Below are 20,591 nucleotides of genomic sequence, written 5' to 3' on the forward strand. Positions count from 1 at the left end.
ATATTATATATATATATATGTTTTTATTATATATATATAAAGTTACTTAGTAAGTTATCCGTCAGGCAGACATGTGCAGTGTAGGTCACAGTGTGTCCGTTAGGTCTGTTGTTTCGGTTAGCATTAGCTAACAGATCCCCGGTCTGTAAAGCACGGTTTTGGCTGCAGTGTAACGTTAGCTAAGTTAAATTAGTAACGGAGTAATGTTAATTAGTTGCGTGTCATTACAACCTAACTTGTTGAGGAAGGAGAACAGTAGGTTGAAGCTAAACTGATGTCCTGTACACATACTGTACATCCTGATAGTTAAAGTGCAACTTAAATTATATTTCAGTGTCCAGAGGAGTCTGACAACTGGTTATTAAAGGAAGGACGCTGGTGACCACGGAGGAGCTGAGGCTACTAAAGTAAATCAGGGATGTAAACTAGTCCTTTGAGGAGATATTTCTTTTGGATTTTAATGTGCAAAACGAAATGCTTAGTAATTATCCAGAAAAAACACAGAAAAAAAAAATGCATCAAGATGGATCGTGCCCTAATCGAATCAAATCGTGAGGTGCCAAGAGATTCTCATTCCTACTGCCCAAACAGTATTCCCATTCAATTACTTTAAAATGTCTTTTAATAGGCAACGTTTTGTGAAGTGGTTGTCTTTAATCATCCACTGCATCTGTTAGGGCCTGTCCATAGGCTCGCCATTCATCTGTGACAACATCTGAGCCTCTTCTTACATGATGGCAACAGGTCTTCTCTTGAGCGATCTTTCACCACCCTGGCAACGAGTTTTCTTGATGTAATATATTATACAGGGATAGATATTTTAGCACTTTACTTAAAGCAAACAAAGACATGCTATATAACTTTAAAAATTACTATAAGCTATTATTCCATTTTATATCACTAATTGTTAATGATGACTAAAGTGTATTCATAACGAGGCAGAGTCGGTGGTTATAATGTGTTATGGAACATGGTCGGGGATTCTTGCCGCACATTGATATAAACTGGTATTAATATTAGTTATAAAACATTAAATCAAAAGGTCATAATACATTATGAACTTTGCTATAGCGCCTAATGCATGTTTGTAAGTGATTATAACAATTGTTATAATGTCTTATGGACGCATTATATCGTGTTATAAATATATGCATAAGTCATTATGGTGATGACCTTCATAGAAACTGTTACCGTGTTTACATACGGTTCAACAGAGTAATAGACCCCCCACCCACGCGATAAAGTAAGCACACCATAAAACGTAGCGGGAATTATCGTGTACAGTGCGTGACAGGACCATTGACTGTATGATTGATAACAGCTGATACTCGCACATTAGTTTAAGTCATAGCTATTCCTGCCAGACAGTAAAGTGTACTAAACTTTACAGTGTAGTGACGCATATCGTTAGTGAACATTCCAGCCGGTCAGTTTTTGGTTGTCATGGTAATTGATTAAGTCCGACTATTAACCACACCCCCATTCTCTGTTAGAGAAAGAACGTTAACCAAAAACGGCAGTTAAAACTGGCTGGAGGGGGGCTTTAAGTAATTGGTGGCACCATGACAACACACAATTTATATTAGTACAATCATTTTAGTAAAACAGAACAAAGGGAACTGGCTTCCTGGCTTTTCACATAGGAGGACATTGCCTTGGTATAAATTGGTGCTTGCAGTACATATGAACATAAATAGAAATATTAATATATAAATAGTAAGGTAAGTGTGTTTGTGAGTGTGTGTGTGTTTGTTTGGGGAGGGGGGCATGAGAGTCAGTGACAGTGGGGACCCGGGCCTTGTTGAGGAAGCCTGCTGCAATCGGAAAGAAGCTGTTCTTGTGGCGAGAGGTTTTGGTCCTGATGGACCACAGCCTCCTGCCAGAGGGGAGTGTCTGAAACAGTTTGTGTCTGGGATGGGAGGGGTCAGCTACAATCTTTCCTGCTCGCCTCAGAGTCCTGGAGGTGTACAGGCCTGAAGAGATGGAAGGTGACAACCAATCCCCTTCTCTGAAGAGCAAATGATACGCTGCAGCCTGCCCTTGTCCCTTGTGGTGGCAGGAGCGTACCAGATGGTGATGGAGGAGGTGAGGATGGACTCGATGATGGCGGTGTAGAAGTGCACCATTATTGTCTTTGGCAGACTGAACTTCTTCAGCAGCTGCAAGACGTAATAATAATAATCCTTATTTACGTAAATCCTCTGCTGGGCCTGCAGAGGCTCTATCTCCACCTGGAGGAGTAACCAGTATAAGTTTGTGTATTAGTAGCCCACAAGATTATAACAATAAACAAAAAATTTGGCTTTTTTCAGCCTACAGTTTGTTTATAGTAGGCCTATTTGTAACATTTCAACAGCTTATTGATATACAACAATTCAACTGATTCACAAATAAAACCGTTTTCTGTCTTGTTAAGATTTAATTAGGGCTAATATTAGTGTTCCTCATAATAGTATCATACACAGCTTACCACTATAGCAGAGGTGGAAAGTAACAAATCACAATTACTCATGTTACTCTAATTGAGTAGCTTTTTGTGTACTTATACTTTTTAAAGTAGTTTTTTAAATCAGTAATTTTACTTTTACTTAAGTATGCTTTGTTTAAAGTATTGTACTTTGCTACATTTTCAATCATATCTGTTACTGGCTTCAAGTGCAAGAGAACAACAGCTTTATCATGCAGTGTAAGCTGTGAAAAAATGCTGGATTAAGTTACTGCTAATGCAAACTGAACATTTCCTGCTGCAGCAGCTTCACATTAAAAGCATTTAACTGGCATGTTTTGCCAGTTAAAAGTTGGCTTTAATTTTGAAGTAGTCACAGGAAATGCAATCTGTTTGTAAGATTAGCACTCTCATTCATCAAAAATGCATCTACACAACAAGACAACCTTAATTTACAACAGTTTTCTGACAGCGGACCAGTTTGAAATATGGCTGTGAGTAATGCAACAGTCAGGAGCAGACACAGTGAGCTGTTAGATAAAGAGCTGCAGGCGACAGGCTTCACACCTCCATATTCTCAGACAGATAATAAAAACATTCATTTTATGAAAGTTGAAAATATTAAATATTACAGTCATATGGCAATTATTTTTTTATAAAGTCTAGCCCCCACAGTGTCAAACAAATATAGTTGAGGACCCCTGATGAAGAGGTCAGTTAAATAATAGCCTACTTCCATAGGTGGCTAAAAATAAGTTTTCATAGCTTGGTAAGATGCTTTGCTCCAAATAACCAAAAAGACATCAGTGCATGACAAAGTTGGTTGGCATTAGCAACTTGCTGGTAACTAGTTATTTATCGTGCTAACGCTTATGATATCCCATTAAAATTATCACCTGTTTGAATGTAAATAGGGATATGACTTCATATAAAGTCCAGTGTTTCCCGTTATCCCAGACCAGTGCAGCCCGCTCTAGTCTAATCTGTTCCGCCACAGTTTCCTAATGGAGCAAAAACATTCTCAAACGTCTCATAAAATGTCATTGTTTTTCGCCACTGATTTGACAAAGTATTTGTCAAACAAACTAAAACTGAAGGCGGCATATTGCTTTGTTTCGATATCAAATCGCAAAAGACTGCATTTTAATAAAGTATAATACGTATAAATAAGATGTTAAATCAATATGAATAAGTTATTTTAGAAGATTAGAAAAGTAACTTTTAAATGAGCTACTTTTTACTTTTACTTGAGATTGAGATTTTTATACCTGTAATTTTTACTTGTACTTAAGTTCATCAAAGTACTAACAATCGTACTTTTATTTAAGTAGAATATATTTGTACTCTTTACACCTCTGCACTATAGTTCCAGTTCCAGCAGTTTTATTATAGTAGGATGTTCTCATTCAACAAAAATGGTCTACATGGTGATTAGTCTCTAATTTGGTAATGCTAAGTGCTAATTTGTCAATAATCATTCATGTAGTCAATGAGTCAACCTTTGTTTAATGTCCCGCCCCACCCAGGCTGTGATTGGTCAGTTAACGGAAAGTGACATTAATGAGCAACTTTATGCACACACTTGGATGAAAAAAAAGCATCCGATCTTCTCTCCAGTCTCCTCCTGTGGAGAGGGCTGACAAAAGTACCGGCAGCTTGTGAGCAGTGCCGATACGAAAAGTCCCGGTACACCGAAGAGAAAATGCAATGCAAAAATACACAATGAATGCTGTAGAAAGCAAAGACTGAATCCTAGACATTATGGACGCGCCGGCGTCGCATTTTTTAGGTTGATAGATAGATATAGAGAGAGAGCGATAGAGCGAGAGATAGCATGTAGCTACTAGCTAGCTTTTTTTTTTATCACAAATTGAAACAGTCTGAACTCACTCACCCACTCTGTAAATTTACCAGAAAGTTCTATTATGAGCTAATCCAAGTTATCCAGTTATTTTCCAGATTTTCTGTTGTTGACATCAGCATCTAATCTGTTCTTCTCAACCAGTTCTTCATTATTGCCACCCCCCACTCTCTCTGTTTCTTTCTCTTTTGCTTAGTCTCTTCCCATCCGTAGCCATTTTCCAAAAAAGTCTCATCCATATTTCAGAGCCATTTCAAAGTAAAATGTGTGTTAGCAAAGTACACAGAATTCAGGCTAAATTTAACACTGCTGAGGGTGTCTGTGATAAGATGTGTATTTACGTTTGTGTGTGAGAGGAAGACAGAGAACGAGAGGGGATTTGCCATGGTGCGAAATATTTTTAACCTCATTGGAATAATGTTTGGCCTAATGCAACACTTCCCCTGTTTTACAGTCACACACACTGTTACAGCCCGTCTCTCCACCTCTCGCTCTATAATTTTTCTTTTCCCTCCCCCTGTCTCTTCTCTTTCTATCCCTCTCTGTCCTTCTCTCTGTTTGTCTGCCACTTACTCCTTTGTTTTCTCTCCATCCCTTTCTTTTCTTTCAGTGTCGTGTTGTTTTTCCACTCATCTCTCTTATACGCCTAACTCTCTCCTCCTCCTGTTCCATCTGTCTATCTTCTGCTCTTTCTCGATTCCACACACTGTGTATTATGTGTGTGTGTGTGTGTGTGTGTGAGTGTGTGTGTTTTTGTGCATGCGTTAAGGGCCCATGACCTAGTTAGAGACTCACCTCCTATCCTAATTCATTGTGAAATTGGCTCTGTTCTCCAAAGACAGGGGGGCTCCATGAGGTTGCTACACACACACACACACACACACACACACACACACACACACTTCCCATTAACATGACTTTGCAACTTAAATAGAAAGCGAGACAGAGAGATGGCGGGAGACAGAGGGTAAGAAACAAGCAACACTAAGAACAGAATATTCCAGAATTTTTTATGGTGTGTATGAGAGAGAATTCATTTATTTAAAAGTTAGAGCTCAAGAGTCATCCACTGTAACATTTAAAAGATGCATGATGCCAACTTCAGCATTCATCGTCTGGGTTTGCTTCCCCTAACCAATTCATTGTCCTGTCCTGGCTCAGGGCACAGTTGTGTTTCTATAACGGTCACAGCATCAAGGTGCCGGTAGTGTGTTTATACGCATTTTGATTAGATTGCATTAGAAAAGGTTGATGGAAATGGCAAAATTCAAAAATACTTACTAAATTTTTCAAAAATGTTTATACGCGCACTTGAGGCAGTTTTTGTCTTTTTCGAAAAAGAGTTAATGCGCTAAATGGGAGATGAAAACACCTTTGTCAAATAAGTTCTGATCAAGCGAACATTTACCTCACATGCCCGATCAGCTGTTTCCGCTTTTTTGCTTTTTCCCATAATGCATGGAAGCATGGCTGGTAGCAACATAACCAGTTGAAACTAATTTTGTTCCTGGCCAATCACAACGCAGGATAGGTCTCGCTCTAACTGAGGTCCGACACTTCCATGGCTGCGCTCCATTGACTCTAATGCAAAAGGCGTCGTTTTCAAGCTTTTTCTTTGCTGTATTTTTCCAAGATATGGTCAAACACTGCTCCTGGGGCACTTGTAATAATTACAGTAGCTACCCAGAGAGGTTGAAAGGAGAAGTACGATTTATTCTCTTTCCAAAACGTAAAACAAATCAAGAAAAATGTAGGCTGTGGATTGCTCCTAATGTAATGTTAGTTAGCTAACGCTAGCTAACTTTCTACTGAATGTAACGTAATAAAGCCCTACTTTTCTGCTATTTAATGATTGTAATAGTGAACAGAGACCTACCCAGCTGTACAGGAACATTGTTGATCCTTAATATCGTTGTCCTCTTTCTCAATAGTCAATAATAACACGTTGGTTCACTTTTACTCTGTGATCGGTAAGTTAACTGTTAGGCTTTAGCTTCTGTCTCACGTCAGTTTGACAGCCTGAATAAAAACCTTCAAATGCACAATGCAACGGCGAAACTGTCTGCTTCTTTCTGAGATCGCTTTTTCCACAAATTAGACAATATTTCTTCAGGGAGTGCAGTTATAGACAGTAGCATCGCTGTAATAAAAGTCTGACAGGTCCGACAGTTTGTCGAACTTAGCGACAGTAACTAAGGGGGGCGTGGCTTAGCGAAGGGTCAATTAGATGGAAACGTGGCTACTGATGCAGATGAACAAATGTTGAAATGTTGGTACTTAACATTTTCTCTCAACTCAAATCAATTCACTTTCCTCAAAAAAAGAAACTTTTGCTGCTGTATTACTGCAAAATGAAGAATTTTTTAAATACATCTCAAAACCCTTGACAACCCTTGTTGAAGTTGTTCATTCAATTCTTCAATTTAGTCATAGGAAAATACTTTTTAAAGACCTTTATAGATTCTTGTTTTAGAAACTCTTCAGAAAAGTATTGGAATCACAGGTTGTGATGATGTAAAACTATCTGAATGAGAAGAAACAGAGTTTGTTTGTGAAAATTCACACCTAAGTTGCAGGGAAGGTTAAAGTTTGTTTTAAAATGTTTTTTCTCAAATGCTGTATAACCTGATCAATTTCAGTGGTATGCAGGTAAAGCAGTGTAATACCAAATAAGTTAAAAGTTATTGTAGATGTCAGCCACCACACTCATTCTTTCTTCTAAATTATCACTTTAATATTTTAGGATCCTGGTCACAAGTTTGCAGTTATATGCAGTATTGTTACACATTACATTCATACACAGTTCTAGGAATAAAAACATCATTTTAGTTATGTCTCAGAGAATAGATCTGCACCCATGTAAGAATGTTTGGTTAGCTCATGTTTTACTTTACACTAATTAAATATCTGTGTAGACATGTATTCCAGACGGGACACAACATTTGTAGCAGTTATTATCTCTCAGAGCCTGATATAGGCTGACGATGTATGGAAACTCAACTGCTGTTCTGGCCACTGACATTCCTTACATTTGCTTGATCCGCTAAAGTTACAACCCACAACCTAACCTCAATATCGAAAAAGATTTTTTTTCACCACATGCATACAGAACAGCCATGGTGTTTTGACACATAGTGTATAATATGGATTTTTTGGATTATAAAATAATTATTATACCCGAAAAATCCCTGTGGAAACAGCATTAACACAATCATGGGAATGTGTTTTTGACAATGTCCTCAAAATAACCTCAGCAATACAACTGTAATGATGCAAATTTGTGCTACCAAGAGTGAAAAACATTGTGTTATTTGGACGGATAAAGGCAGTTTGCTGTTAAAATTCAAAACATCCAAACAGGCTGCAATGAGGCATTTGTCAGTACTGTTTTTAGGATTTTGTGGATTTTTTTATAGGATAATACAGTGGAAAAAGACAAACAATGCTAGACTGAGAAGAAAGATTACAGACAGCACAGATAGTGAGCCAAGTTTCAACTCACAATGTCCCTGAATTTATAAATCATGGCTGTGAAATTTGGGTTGTATTCTCCCTTATCACACGTCGCCATGCTTTAGTTTTAATTTAATTCGGCCTATCTATTTATACACAGGTAAAGTCATTCTAAATGATCAAAGAGGGTGGTGAAATAAAGAAACAGGGTGGTGTTTTCTTAAATGTGTTTCAGCCTTTGTAACATGGTTTATGGAAGAGATTTAATTTAATAAATTGTTTTCCGACTTCTCTTTGAAACATCCCCCCCAAAAAGATACTGGATAAAATGACATTATTTAACCCTTATAGTATATGATCCGCTCCATTGTATTCACACATAATGCCACAAATCCAGCATAGACAATGACTTACGTGTCGCTAATGTTGACAAGTCACAAAACCTAGTGTAAGTTATAATTAAGACTTTCCCTTGCTTTTTATAGTTTTATTTTTGTCTGCTGGGGTTGATTTGTCACTTTTAAGTAGCAAGTACTATGTTGCATAATTGATGCATTTTTATGTAAAGCAACACCATGTATGTGTCCTCTAGTGCTCTGGATACAGGGATATTACACAGGAATAAAGTCGTAATTTTAAAGAATCAGAATTCATATTAGCTAATTTCTACAGCAGTTCACTAAAACCAGAGGCCATTCTGGCAATGCAAATTCTGAAATACACTAAAAAGAATACTGTAAGAGTCGGCAGCCGTGCTAGCGGCTCTCTGATGCCGTAACATCCAGTGTCTAGTAAACCAATATGTCACGTACGTAGATATACCAAAATATTGACCTGATTTAAATTTTGACCAGATGGTGGCACTATGTGATAAGTCAAGGAATTGCCAAAGTTCACAAAGACCAAATTGAATAATCCATCCAACAGTTGTCGATCCATTTCACTTTGAACCACAAAGATCAGCCTCATGCTGGTGCTAGAGGAAAAGTCAGGGGAGCACCAGAATTGTTATTTCGTGCTTACCAACAAGATCTGTACTAAATTCCATCACGATCCATCAAGTAGTTGTCATGACATTTCACAATACACCAAAATTGTCAACCTCATGGTAGTATAGGAAAGGTTAGGGAATCACTAGAATCAGTAAGAGTCATCCCCTGGGAACCATGACTGTCTTTAAATTTCATGCCAATCCATTTCATAGTTGTTGAGATATCTCGGTCTTGACCAATGTAGTGGACCATTGACAGACATATTGGCGTTGCCATCTGAATCTCTGGTTACAACATGTTTCAGATGGGCATGACTTTAAGCATAAGGTATTTTTTTTTCAAACTTCACTCCAAATAGATGAATGAATTATCTAAACTGCATGTAGCCTATAGAATTTTACTTTTTGGTGTGTTTGCGTATTTTTGGATGAGGTTTAACTTTGAAGAAACAGGGACAAACACAACACTGCATGAGTGTGCTATGCCCTACTTCCTGCTTTCTTACAGTGCAGATGTTTTGCTGCTTGCTCTTGCCTCTGCTTGCATTCTTTTGCTTAAACTCTCTTTTTTTCCCCTGCTAGAAATCAGCAGCTCTTGGATACTTTTAAATCACTGCACTGTCAGATAAAGTAGGCTCTTGTCATACTTTAAAAACTTTTATGATCTTAGTGCTACACGAGTGCGGCCTATCAATAGCACTAGCCTGTACTGCAGTGACTGTAGCTATAGCTAATGCTAATTAGCAACAAGATGCCCCGCTTCTCCACGGACGACTTCTACAAACTTCTACAGAAAATTACTGTGCTGGAAACCAAGATCCACAGGTTAGAAGTGAATGTGGAAGTGAATGGACTATGTGGGAATGACACCACTTTACCGTGGACCCAAAACAGTGGACAAGAGCATGCTAACACACAGCTAATTAGCAACAACAAGACTACCAAGAAGCAGGAGGCCTGTGTACTGGGTAATAAATCTAAAAGTGGGAGTCCTCCCTGGAACGCTGTTGGTGCAAAGCCTAAGAGTAAATCATTTCCTTGGGAAATGAGAGGATGAGTAACAGGCAGAACCCAGTGCCCTGAGATTTGTGATGTGACTGGCTGGCCTGCATTATCATCCAGGCAGAGCGCCTCTTCAACCCCTGCTCTTGGTAGGACACAGCCGTGGACAGCTGCGAAAGGGAGAATTAGCAACAAACCTCCCCAACAACCGAGTGTGCAACAGCAGAACAGATTTTCACCACTATTGCAGGACCCTGGATCTCCGTCTGATGACCTGGCTAACATCCCATCCTCACACAGAAGGGTAAGGACTGAGAGTAAATCAGAAAGTAAAAGGCTGCAGGGAAAGCTAACGACTGGGCCTCAAACTCTGATTGTGGGTGACTCTGCTGTAAACGATTTAAGAAGCATGTGCAGTAAGAACACCAAAATACTCTGCTTTCTGAAGGATACGGTGTCTGACTTGGCAGAAAGAATCCTGCATATCATGGCTGAACATCCTACTGTGAAAAACATCATACTGCACATCGGGACCAATGATGTTGTGAAGCAACAGTCTGAAGTGTTGAAAGAGGACTTTAATAATCTGTTGAACACAGTCAACTCTTTGAATGCTGAGGTGTTTATCAGTGGCCCTATACCGCCAATCCAAAGAGGAGCTGAGAGATTCAGCAGATTGATGGCATTGAACACGTGGCTCTCAACGGCATGTGCTGTCCATTCAGTGTATTTCAACAAAAACTTTTAATTTCTGTGGGACTGCAGACATCTTTTTAAGGCAGATGGATTTCGTCTTAAAAAGTCAGGAGTAAAATTGTTCAGCTCCAACCTGTTTTACTTTCTGCGTCACTCATCTGTTCCCTCTGCCAAGGACAAGAGACAAGAGGAATCTAAACACAGACACAGACATTACACAAAACGCCAGAAACCTTGAAGGAGAGCCACCTCAGCCCCCGCCGGAAGAGAGCTCTGCTCACGGGAGACAACTGAGCCAAGAGGAAGAGCCTCCACCTCCCTCACTGAAAACCAACAGTGAGGATTCAACATCTCTACCCCCCCAATTCCCATCTAGGTCACCCTTATCTCCAGACACCCTTTCTCCCCTCTCCCCCCTGTTGGACTTCACTGATCACATGGAAGACCTGGTTAGAGCTGGGACCAAATTTACTCCCCGCACCTTCCCTTGCTCCACTCCCATTTTCTCCACCCTAAACCCCCCTCACCGTCCACCTCCACCACTGGTTCTAAGTCCTCCAGGTTTGACACGTGTCACAAATACAGCGCACAACCCACCTCCCTGCTCCGCAATGGCGAAAAAGCCCAGTAAGCTCTGACTGATATGTGCTGGGTCCAGGCTACAAGGAAAATAGCACTCATGACTCTTCCCAGGACAAGCCGGGGCCCAGTGTGCTGGTAGTCTTCTCCATCCCTGTCTTGATAGGTAACAGAAAAAGAATGGTGAATGTGTTAAAAAACAGGAAGCACTCAACATATCCTGCAAATTTAGTATTAATTCCTTGTCAGCCGTAGCCTGTCAAGCAAAGTGGGCCAGATAATGTTTTTAACACACTAAAATTAGCTTCGTTAAACATTAGGTCTTTGGCAGGAAAAACATTTTTAATCAATGATTTTATAATAACTCACAGTCTTAATTTCATGTTTTTAACTGAAACTTGGTTGGACCAAGATAACAGTGCAGCTGTCCTTATCGAGTCTACCCCTCCCAACTTCAGTTTCATGAGTGAAGCTAGAGTGCATAAGAGAGGAGGTGGAGTTGCCATTTTGTTTAATGACTCCCTCCAATGCAAAAAGATGTCTTATGGGAATTTTGCGTCTTTTGAATATGTGGCTCTTCAGCTGAATTCCTCTTCTCGAGCTATTTTTCTAAATATCTACAGGCCCCCTAAATACTGTGCAAACCTTTTTGATGACTTTGGTGAACTGCTGTCTATAATCTGTATTGACTTTGACTGCATGGTTGTTGTTGGTGATTTTTTGGTTGATTGGTTGATGATTGGTGACATCCATGTTGACAACCCCCAGGACAGAGGGACTAAAGAACTGTGTTGTGTTCTTGATAATTATGGACTGACCCAACATGTGACGGAGCCCACGCACAATAAGGGGCACACTTTGGACTTAGTCATCATCAAGGGTCTGGACATTTCCAAGGTTGTGGTGACTGATGCTGCTCTCTCTGATCATTCCTGTGTTTTCTTTGAGAGTGCTATCTGCGTGCACACAAATGTACAAACAGAGGTGATCACAAAACGGCATATCACTGAAAACACTAGTGAAAAATTTAGGCTTTCTCCTCGACACCCGCCCTCTCACGGGTCTCAGTCAATGAGCTTGTAGATAATTTCAGTTCTAAAATTACAAATGTTATTGATGCCATTGCACCAGCCAAGGTGAAGGTGGTCTCTGGTAAGTCTGCTTGTCTGCAGGTCTGCTGAAACTGTCACGTCTTTTAAATTAAGACTGAAGACTTTTCTTTTTACCATAGCTTTTAATTAAATATTTAAGATTTTTCTTTTTACCGCTGCCTTTCACTAGTAGATTGATAGCTTACGCTGCACTGTAACTTTTTCTTTTTCTTTGTTTTTAGCTTTTTACCATTGCTTTTAATTAAATATTTACACGGTGTAGCATGTCTAAAACTTAGCTATGAATTTTAATATATTTATGAGAATTAATACCCAATTATGAATTTTAATATTCATAAAATATCAAAAATCTCTCGTTTCAGGGCACCACCGGAGTTGTTATTATCCTAGAGTCTCCGGACCTCTAGGTAGCTTTTAATAACTATACAATTATTGACTAGTGATCAGTTAGTTAATAATCGCTCAATTATCTTAAATCAATCAGTCAGTCTCATATCTAAAGGTTCAGTTCTCTTGGCAGGGACGTGCAATAGTCAACACACACAATTACTTGATTACAGTGAATTTATTAACTAACTAAAGCGATATAAAAGGGTAGTTAAATACATCAGGGCAATAAACAATGACTAAATGAGAATGGAGGTTCGATTGTGGGAAGCATTTGACTCATACGGCAGAGGAGACTAATTAAAGTAAGCTATGAGTTTAGGAGTTAAAAAGACAATATTAACATCATGGGACATCATTGACCACAGAATGCTTTTTTTGGTCTTACTACTTGTCGATGGCCTGCTTTGGCCTGTTGCACGGGTCCCACACTAGCTGCCCGATCCTGACTTTTTGCTAGGGATTCTCCGGGGTTCTCCGTGTCTGATTGAAGAAAAAACCTCAAGGGTTGGCCGTTCTCCGTCTGGCAATTTGACTGTTTTCAAGTGTCCTTCGTTGCCACTGGCGAGACCACGTGGCTTGGTCTGACCTCGGTGAAGTTGGCTCGACGAAAAAAAGCTAAAAACGGAACTTGGTCGTTCCTGAATTAGACCAGTGTAACGGACTGATAACTTTAACAAAACAAACGAAAGTGTAGCTTCAAGCGAACAAAGGCTTCATTGCGCTGGTCGAATTCTTAGGGCATTGCCTGGAGAGGCACCCCGGACGCGTGCCGAAGCGTCCAGAGAGCAGAGCGGAAGACCAGAGCACGAGGAGAAGAGAAGAGCAGAGAAGAGAGCGGGCGACATCGTGTGTCGCTCTTTTGTGGTCTGGGGCATGGTTTCCCCAGGGGAGTTTCCGGTTTCCCAAGGGACTGCCTTTCTAAACTTTTAATGTCAATAAAAGAAAAGAAAATCTATTTGCACGTATAATAATCAAATATTTTCCACAATTAAACCTCACTGGTCAAACAGTTGTACCGTTCTAAGTTAAGCATTTGGTAACAATTATTGGACGTGATGAATGAGTGACATTTATACATTAACGGCATTTCCGATGATGGTATGTAATACTTAATTCGTCCACTTGGGGGAGCTCAGGTTACATGAGGAAAGCTTAGATTAATCCAAACAATCTTTCTTTAGGAACTGGGGAATTTAGTTATTTAGCCTTAAATTCAAGCCGGCAATTAATAGAGTATAGTATGACATTTCTTTATCATCATTTCTAAAGGAATTGTGTGAGAAAGTATTGTGAACAAGCATTGGTTACACATAAGATGAAGGAGTGTCCTTAATCTTGCTGAAAATAAAAACACAGCAAAAGTAACTTATTTAGATTCTTTTCAGCAATAATATCAACAACAGATAGCAACAACATGGTAACATAACTGCTCAAATAGAGGCAAACGTAATCAAGTAACTAAAAGATTATTTAATTAAACAGTTAATGCTTTGAGTCTTTGGAGACTGCAGTCTTTGTTTATTTAAAGTTCGGCTGTCCTGGGTTATGTCACACTTAGGTGTAAAGGGGGTATCCCTTTGATGGGGTAATGAAATACAGAGTATGGACAGTTGCCACGGTTACATGTGTGGGGGGGCAGTTTAGGATTTCCTGCCCCCCTCCAAGGAGAGTTCCGATAGGCTGTTCAGGGAAATGCTAATCGCTGGTTAATGTCCCTTTTGTCAGTTTAACAGTCAGGCACCGCGTTATCAGGCTGTCGGAATCAAAAGTGCCAGTTTTACGATCAACTGCTCAGGAATAGCACTTAGAGAAAGTGACCTCCACCCCCATTCTGTTGGGGTCTCTTCAGCAGTCTGTTGAAAGTTGATCTTTAACCCCCCTGCTCTCAGGGAGAGGGGAATAATTTTGAGTAGTTCAAATTTATTTAATATAAATGCACAAATCCACACTATTGTCCCACTACACACGGTGAGAAATGAGTAGGTAATTGAGTGAATAGATAATGAGAGTGAGATTGAACAGAATGAAGGAAGTGGTCTTAAATCTCGCGCCCAAGTGATTTGCAGGACCCTCTGTCCACCTGTAAACGTGCAGGTGGGTCCAGAGTATAACTGGATCAAAGTGGCCTGCGGACAGACATGTCCTGGTTTCTCTGTAGTGTCCAAGGGTATTTGGAGTTTCAGTGGACCCAAAGATTGCTATGGACCCGAGTACAGACTAGCTAGAGAGAGTAGATTAAGTGTACTTCTCTGTTTATTCTCTTTTCAAAATAATTGTAACTCAATTATTTGTTCAACCCCTCAGCCTGTTTTTATTTTCCATTCCATTCCATTCCTCTTCTAACCTTGATTGTACACTGCACTGTAACTTTTATTATATTTTAATGTGTATTTTTTCAATTTCCCTATGTTGCTTTTAAACTTTTTTATATTTCCCTGTTGCTTTTATGTTTTATGTAAAGCACTTTGAATTACCTTGTTGGTGAAATGTGCTATACAAATAAACTTGCCTTGCCTTGCCTCTGTTTGTCCTGAAGAGACTGAGATGCCAAGCACTTTAGGATGATATTGTTGGTCAACATAGTTTCAGCTGTAAAAGGAGTGATGGTCCTACCTGTAGTCTAGTCTGCGAATACAGACATGGCCCAGGAGGCATAGCTGCCTTTTACTTTATTTTTATATTTCAGAGATACTGAATTTTATACTTAATTTTGTGTCGGGTGTGTTTGTGTGTGGTTGGTCGAAGTGACTTGATACCCCTTGTTTTTTTTCCACTTGAAACATGATTCGACATGATTCAGCCACTGGTCTGGAAAATAAGGGAGTCAAGAGGTTCATTATGTACGCACACACACACATAGTTTAATTTGTTCATTGATGTTGAAGGACACAAACACATGTTTTTTCACCTACACGCATGCACACACTTGCTCAGAATAAGACTCAAAAGACCATTGATGGTAACTTTCTTTTCTTGTGTCTGGCTGCCTCTCTCTCTCTCTCTCTCTCTCACACACACACACACACACACACTGAAAACCCAGTGGTCAAGTTAATTGCATTAAGCAACCTTAAGATCCAGACCCTTCTGTCTCTCACACATCGCTACCTCTGACTGAGAGGCAAGCATAGAAAAACAACAAAAAGGACAAAACAAGAAGGAAAAACATGAAAAACAAGTTGAGGAGGAAAAAAAAGTGGAGCAATTATGCAAATTGGATTATGCCAGTTTAGTAACACTGGAGCATTAAAAACAAACTTTGTTTACTCTGGGTAGACTTTTACAAACTCTATCCATAGCATTATTATCTGTGGCCTGCAGAGAACAGGACATTTAATAATCTGTTTCCTCTGTCTCAGAGAAAACCAATATGCAGAGAACAAAATTAGTTTACCAAGCAGAGAACTCACTCACACTATCTACCATACATTAAAAAAGTTTGGTAAATTATCTTCAAGTAACTGTTGAGTGTTCAACCAGCCTTTAATCACAAAATGAAGGTACCACAGGGCATTATCATCCCTTAAGAAGATGGATACCACTTATGTCCATGTGTTAAATACAGAGCTGGAGAAACTGTTATGTCTTGCTTAGCATAAAAACTGAAAGCTGGGAGAAACTGTTAGCTTGGCACTTTCCATAGTGAGAAAAAAGTAGTATTAAGAAAATAAGTAATTTTTTTTTTAGCAGGTTGTCACATAGTAACTCTTGTTGTGGCTGCAACTTGTGTACCGTACAACAGTAGCAAAGAAAGAAGTTGGGTGACATACTGATTGATTACAAATAGCGAGATAGTCTGCGCAAGGAGGTGGGTGGATGCGTCAAACCCAGGTGTATTTGTGTATTGAGACACAAACAGAAAGACCAGACTGAACAATTTAGATAATTGTATTTATTTTAATTCTATTATAATTACATAGAGACATTTCTACATGTCACAGTAGAAAGGCACAGGTGTAGATATTAAAATGAGCACTGTCGTGGCTTACTGGGACATTTACAGAGAAATGTTTTTTTTTTCTTCTTTATACTAAGCTACCATGTGCTGAGTCCAGTTCTAATTGAAATTGACCTTTCCATCTCACTCTCAGAAAAACCCCAGAATTACCATATTTCCCAAACTGCTCCTTTAAAATATGTTCAGACTTTAGGATGATGACAGTCAGTCTTCAAAATCTCAAGAGTTGTTAACTCAACAATCATTGACTTACAATGGCATCTCAGAAATTTTTAATATTGTGAAAAAGTAAATTGTTTCCTGAAATTTAAGATATATTTTAAAATTATTACACATAAAGTGAAATATTTTAGGCTTTAGTTGTTTTAATCTTAATGATTATGGCTTACAGCTCATGGAAATCAAAAATCCATATCTCAAAATATATTTTAGAATAAAGAATGTCTAATACAGAAATGTCAATCTTCTGAAAAGTTTAAAAGTTCTGAAAAGGCACTCAGTACTTGGTCGGGGCTCCTTTTGCAGGAATTACTGCATCACGGTAGCATGGGATGGAAGTAATGAGCCTGTGGCTCTGCTGAGTCGTTGCTTGATAGAGGCCTTCAGCTCGTCTGTATTGTTGGTCTGGTGTTTCCCATTTTCATCTTGACAATCCCAGGTATACCATGGTCAGCAAACCAGTTACTAGTGGTTTTGGCCCTGCTGGCAGGTGCTCGGTCCTGCTGGAAAAGGAAATCAGCATCTCCATAAAGCTTGTCAGCAGATGGAAGCATGAAGTATTCTAAGATCTCCTGGTAGACGGCTGCATTAACTCTGGAAATCATTACAGACTGTGGAAACTTCACACTGGACTTCAAGCAACTTGGTTGTGTGCCTCTCCACTCTTCCTCCAGACTCTGGGACCTGGATTTCCAAATCTAATGCAGAATTTACTTTCATCTGAAGAGAGGACTTTGGACCACTGAGCAACCGTCCAATTCTTTCTCTCCTTAGCCCAGGTAAGACGCTTCTGATGTTGCCACTGGTTCAGGAGTGGCTTTACACTAACAGTGTCACACCTGTAGCTCATTTCCTGGACACGTCTGTGCCTGGTGGGTCTTGATGCACTGACCCCGGCCTCAGTCCACTCCTTGTGAAGCTCCCCAAGTTCGAAGCTTGAATTGGCTTAGCTTGACAATCCTCTCAAGGCTGCGATCATCCCTGTTGCTTGTGCACCTTTTCCTACCATACATGAACCTTTCAGGCACCTTTCCATGAATTTGCTTTGATCCAGGACTCTGTGAACAGCCAGCCCTTTCAGCAATCACTTTCTGTGGCTTACCCTCCTTGTGAAGGGACTCAATGAGTGTCTTCTGGACAACTGTCAAGTCAGAAGTCTTCCCTATTATTGTGGTTGTGTGTACTGCACCAGACTGAGAGATTAAAAGCTCTTCTCATGTCAAGACCTCTGTATTAGACATTCTTTATACTAATGTTCTGATATGTTGAGATATATATGGATTTTTGATTTCCATGAGCTGTAAGCCGTAATCATCAAGATGAAAACAACAAAAGCCTAAAATATTTCACTTTATGAATTAAATTACAGAAAAGAAAAAAAAAATTCCAGCAACCGTCCATCTGAACTGACCTCAGACAGTGAGCGAGCAGCAGCAGGTCTTTTCTACTGCAGGTATTTTGACACATCACAGCAGGAACAGCACATGTGTACTTAATAACATTAATAATCACTGCGTTCCATTCAGGTGTTCCAGTTCCAGGGCCGGATCACTATCATTGCTTACTGGGACACCTAAAAAAACAAAAAACAACAAAAACAGAGCGGACATTAATGTTATTAGTTCCACCTGAGCTTTTCCTGCTATGAAAAGTCTTTGGAAAAGGCCATCTTCTGCCTCCTCTGAGGGGCTGTTTGGGCAGAAAAGGGAAGACTGTGGATGCTCATTAGTATGTGATGGTATGTAGCGATAATTAACAGTACACAGGTGGGTTATACTGAAATGCACAGGCACTCTGTATCAGGCCCAGTTCAGACATTGCTTCTTATTACCACTTAGCAAGTATCCAACTATCCAGAACCATTAAGTATAATCATAAACCAAATGCACTATTATTGAATCCATAACATTCTTCCAAACAGTGATTCAAAGTCCTTTTTTTCTGAAATCCATTATACACGACCCAGAGAGAATCCTTCTTAACAAGAGTTTTTTTCCCCTTGATTTGTTCTGTAAAGACCTATTACTACTAAACTAGAGCAGGTTTTAATGGGTTCTTGTCATGTAGTTTAATGCTCCTCATTGTGATTCAAATGGCCATCATTTCCCCTCCATTTTGATACTTTTTTGTTTTGTCCATTCTTCTTTTCTCTGGCCTTTGCTAATGTTTCCTCTATCTTGTCTCTCCTTTTTTTCCTCTTCTTCTTTCCTCTCAAGCCCTGTCTATCTCTTTTCTCCCGGTCCTTTTTTTTGCTTCCTTCACCACAACTCTTCTCTTTTCTATCCTTTTTTCTTCAACTCTTCCTTGAGTCTCACCTTTCCACCTCTCCTCACAACTATACCGAGCTGTGGATATCTTGTCTCTCTTGCTCTTTGTGTGCATATGTATCTGTGTCTTCACAAACAATCTGTCTCGCTGCCTTATCTCTAAGCCAATTAAAAATTTTGGGTGTTTCCGGTAATTTACACAGAGTTGACCACATGAACTCTTTGCTCCTAAAACATAACCTCTTTTGGATACATTCAAAACCTTCAAAATTAAATAAGTACTACCAAAGTTAAAGTTAAAAAGCTTGCATCCACCTGTTTTTAATGCAAATTTTCAATTTATGTATTATAAAAACTGAGTGGAAACGCAGAATATTTAAAAAAGTATTGCTAAAAGCATTTTCACGCTTGGCTGAAATGGAAAAGTGGGGGAATGATGAAAGCAAAAAATGACATAGAGCAATGGAAACAGACATAGCAAATAAATCATGACATACACAAAATATGTCCACTGAATGATGAAAAATAGCAGCAGATGAAAACCTTAGATCTTTGTGTTGCAGTAGTGGATGGAAACGCACATTAATACTTTGGAATTTTCTTTATATTTTCTGTGTAGATGTGTTCTTGTGTAAATGCAGGCTGGATACATGTGTGTGACTGTCTGATACACACTAATGTACAAAGACACTGATTAATGGCCCCAATCAACAGGCAACAGTGTAGTCCATATGGGCAGCGTATGTGTGTGTGTGTGTGTGTGTGAGCATGTGAGTGTATTTGTAACCGTGTCATGTCTAATGATTCAGTGCTTTTTCTGCTGCCACACACACACTAGCACACACACCTGTCACTCTCCCCCTCCTAATAACATCTACTCGTACAAACTCGTTTATTTTTATCCCAATAATTAGAAGCCACTGAGCAGATAATAATTCAATTATCAGATAATTGAAGGGTTTTATTTCCTTGAATTCTTCCTCAGAAGGTTTGCTGAGTGTGCTGGTTCATTTTAAACACCAGTTTGCATCACCACAGTTCTCTGTTGTTATTCCATGATCAGCTGCAGTCGAGCAATTAAAGGTTAAGCGCTTTGCTCAAGAGCATTGAAGTAGAACTCTGTGACTCAGCGGTGTCGGACATCGTGCGATGGGGAAGTTAAGGAGGGAAAAAAAGTAGTGTAAGTGGAGCGCAACAGGGAATGAAAGATACAGTCCCCTCCAAAAGTATTGAAACGGTAAGGCAAATTCCTTTTTTCTTTTGTTTACTGAAGACATTTGGGTTTAAGATGAAAAGTTGAGTATGAGACAAGAGTTCAGAATTTCAGCTCTCATTTCCTGGTATTCACATCTAGATGTGTGAAACAACTCAGGACATACCACCGTTTGTTTGAAGTGAGCAAAAGTACTGGAACATGTGACTGACAGATGTTTCTTGTTGCCCAGGTGTTGCCTTTTAGGTTGATTGTCCAAACATTAAATAGTTCTGCATGACTAGTCTAAGTTTTCATGCTTGGTTCATAAACCAACATGAAGACCAGAGAGCTGTCTATGGGAGAAAAGCAAGCCACTGTCAAGCTGAGAAAAGAAGGAAAATCGACCAGAGCCATTGGACAAA

The 20,591-nt window shown here is 39.4% G+C and overlaps 2 protein-coding genes across 6 annotated transcripts in view; both read left to right on the forward strand.

Annotated features, from left to right (window-relative positions):
- si:zfos-2326c3.2 (traf2 and NCK-interacting protein kinase) overlaps positions 1-20,591 on the forward strand; it is a 594,814-nt gene that overhangs the window by 386,895 nt on the left and 187,328 nt on the right. The window lies entirely within an intron of this gene.
- Positions 1-20,591, forward strand: part of il1rapl2 (interleukin 1 receptor accessory protein-like 2) — a 478,610-nt gene that overhangs the window by 324,086 nt on the left and 133,933 nt on the right. The window lies entirely within an intron of this gene.

The sequence above is a fragment of the Micropterus dolomieu genome, linkage group LG19, assembly GCF_021292245.1.
Source record: "Micropterus dolomieu isolate WLL.071019.BEF.003 ecotype Adirondacks linkage group LG19, ASM2129224v1, whole genome shotgun sequence".
Taxonomy (NCBI): domain Eukaryota; kingdom Metazoa; phylum Chordata; class Actinopteri; order Centrarchiformes; family Centrarchidae; genus Micropterus; species Micropterus dolomieu.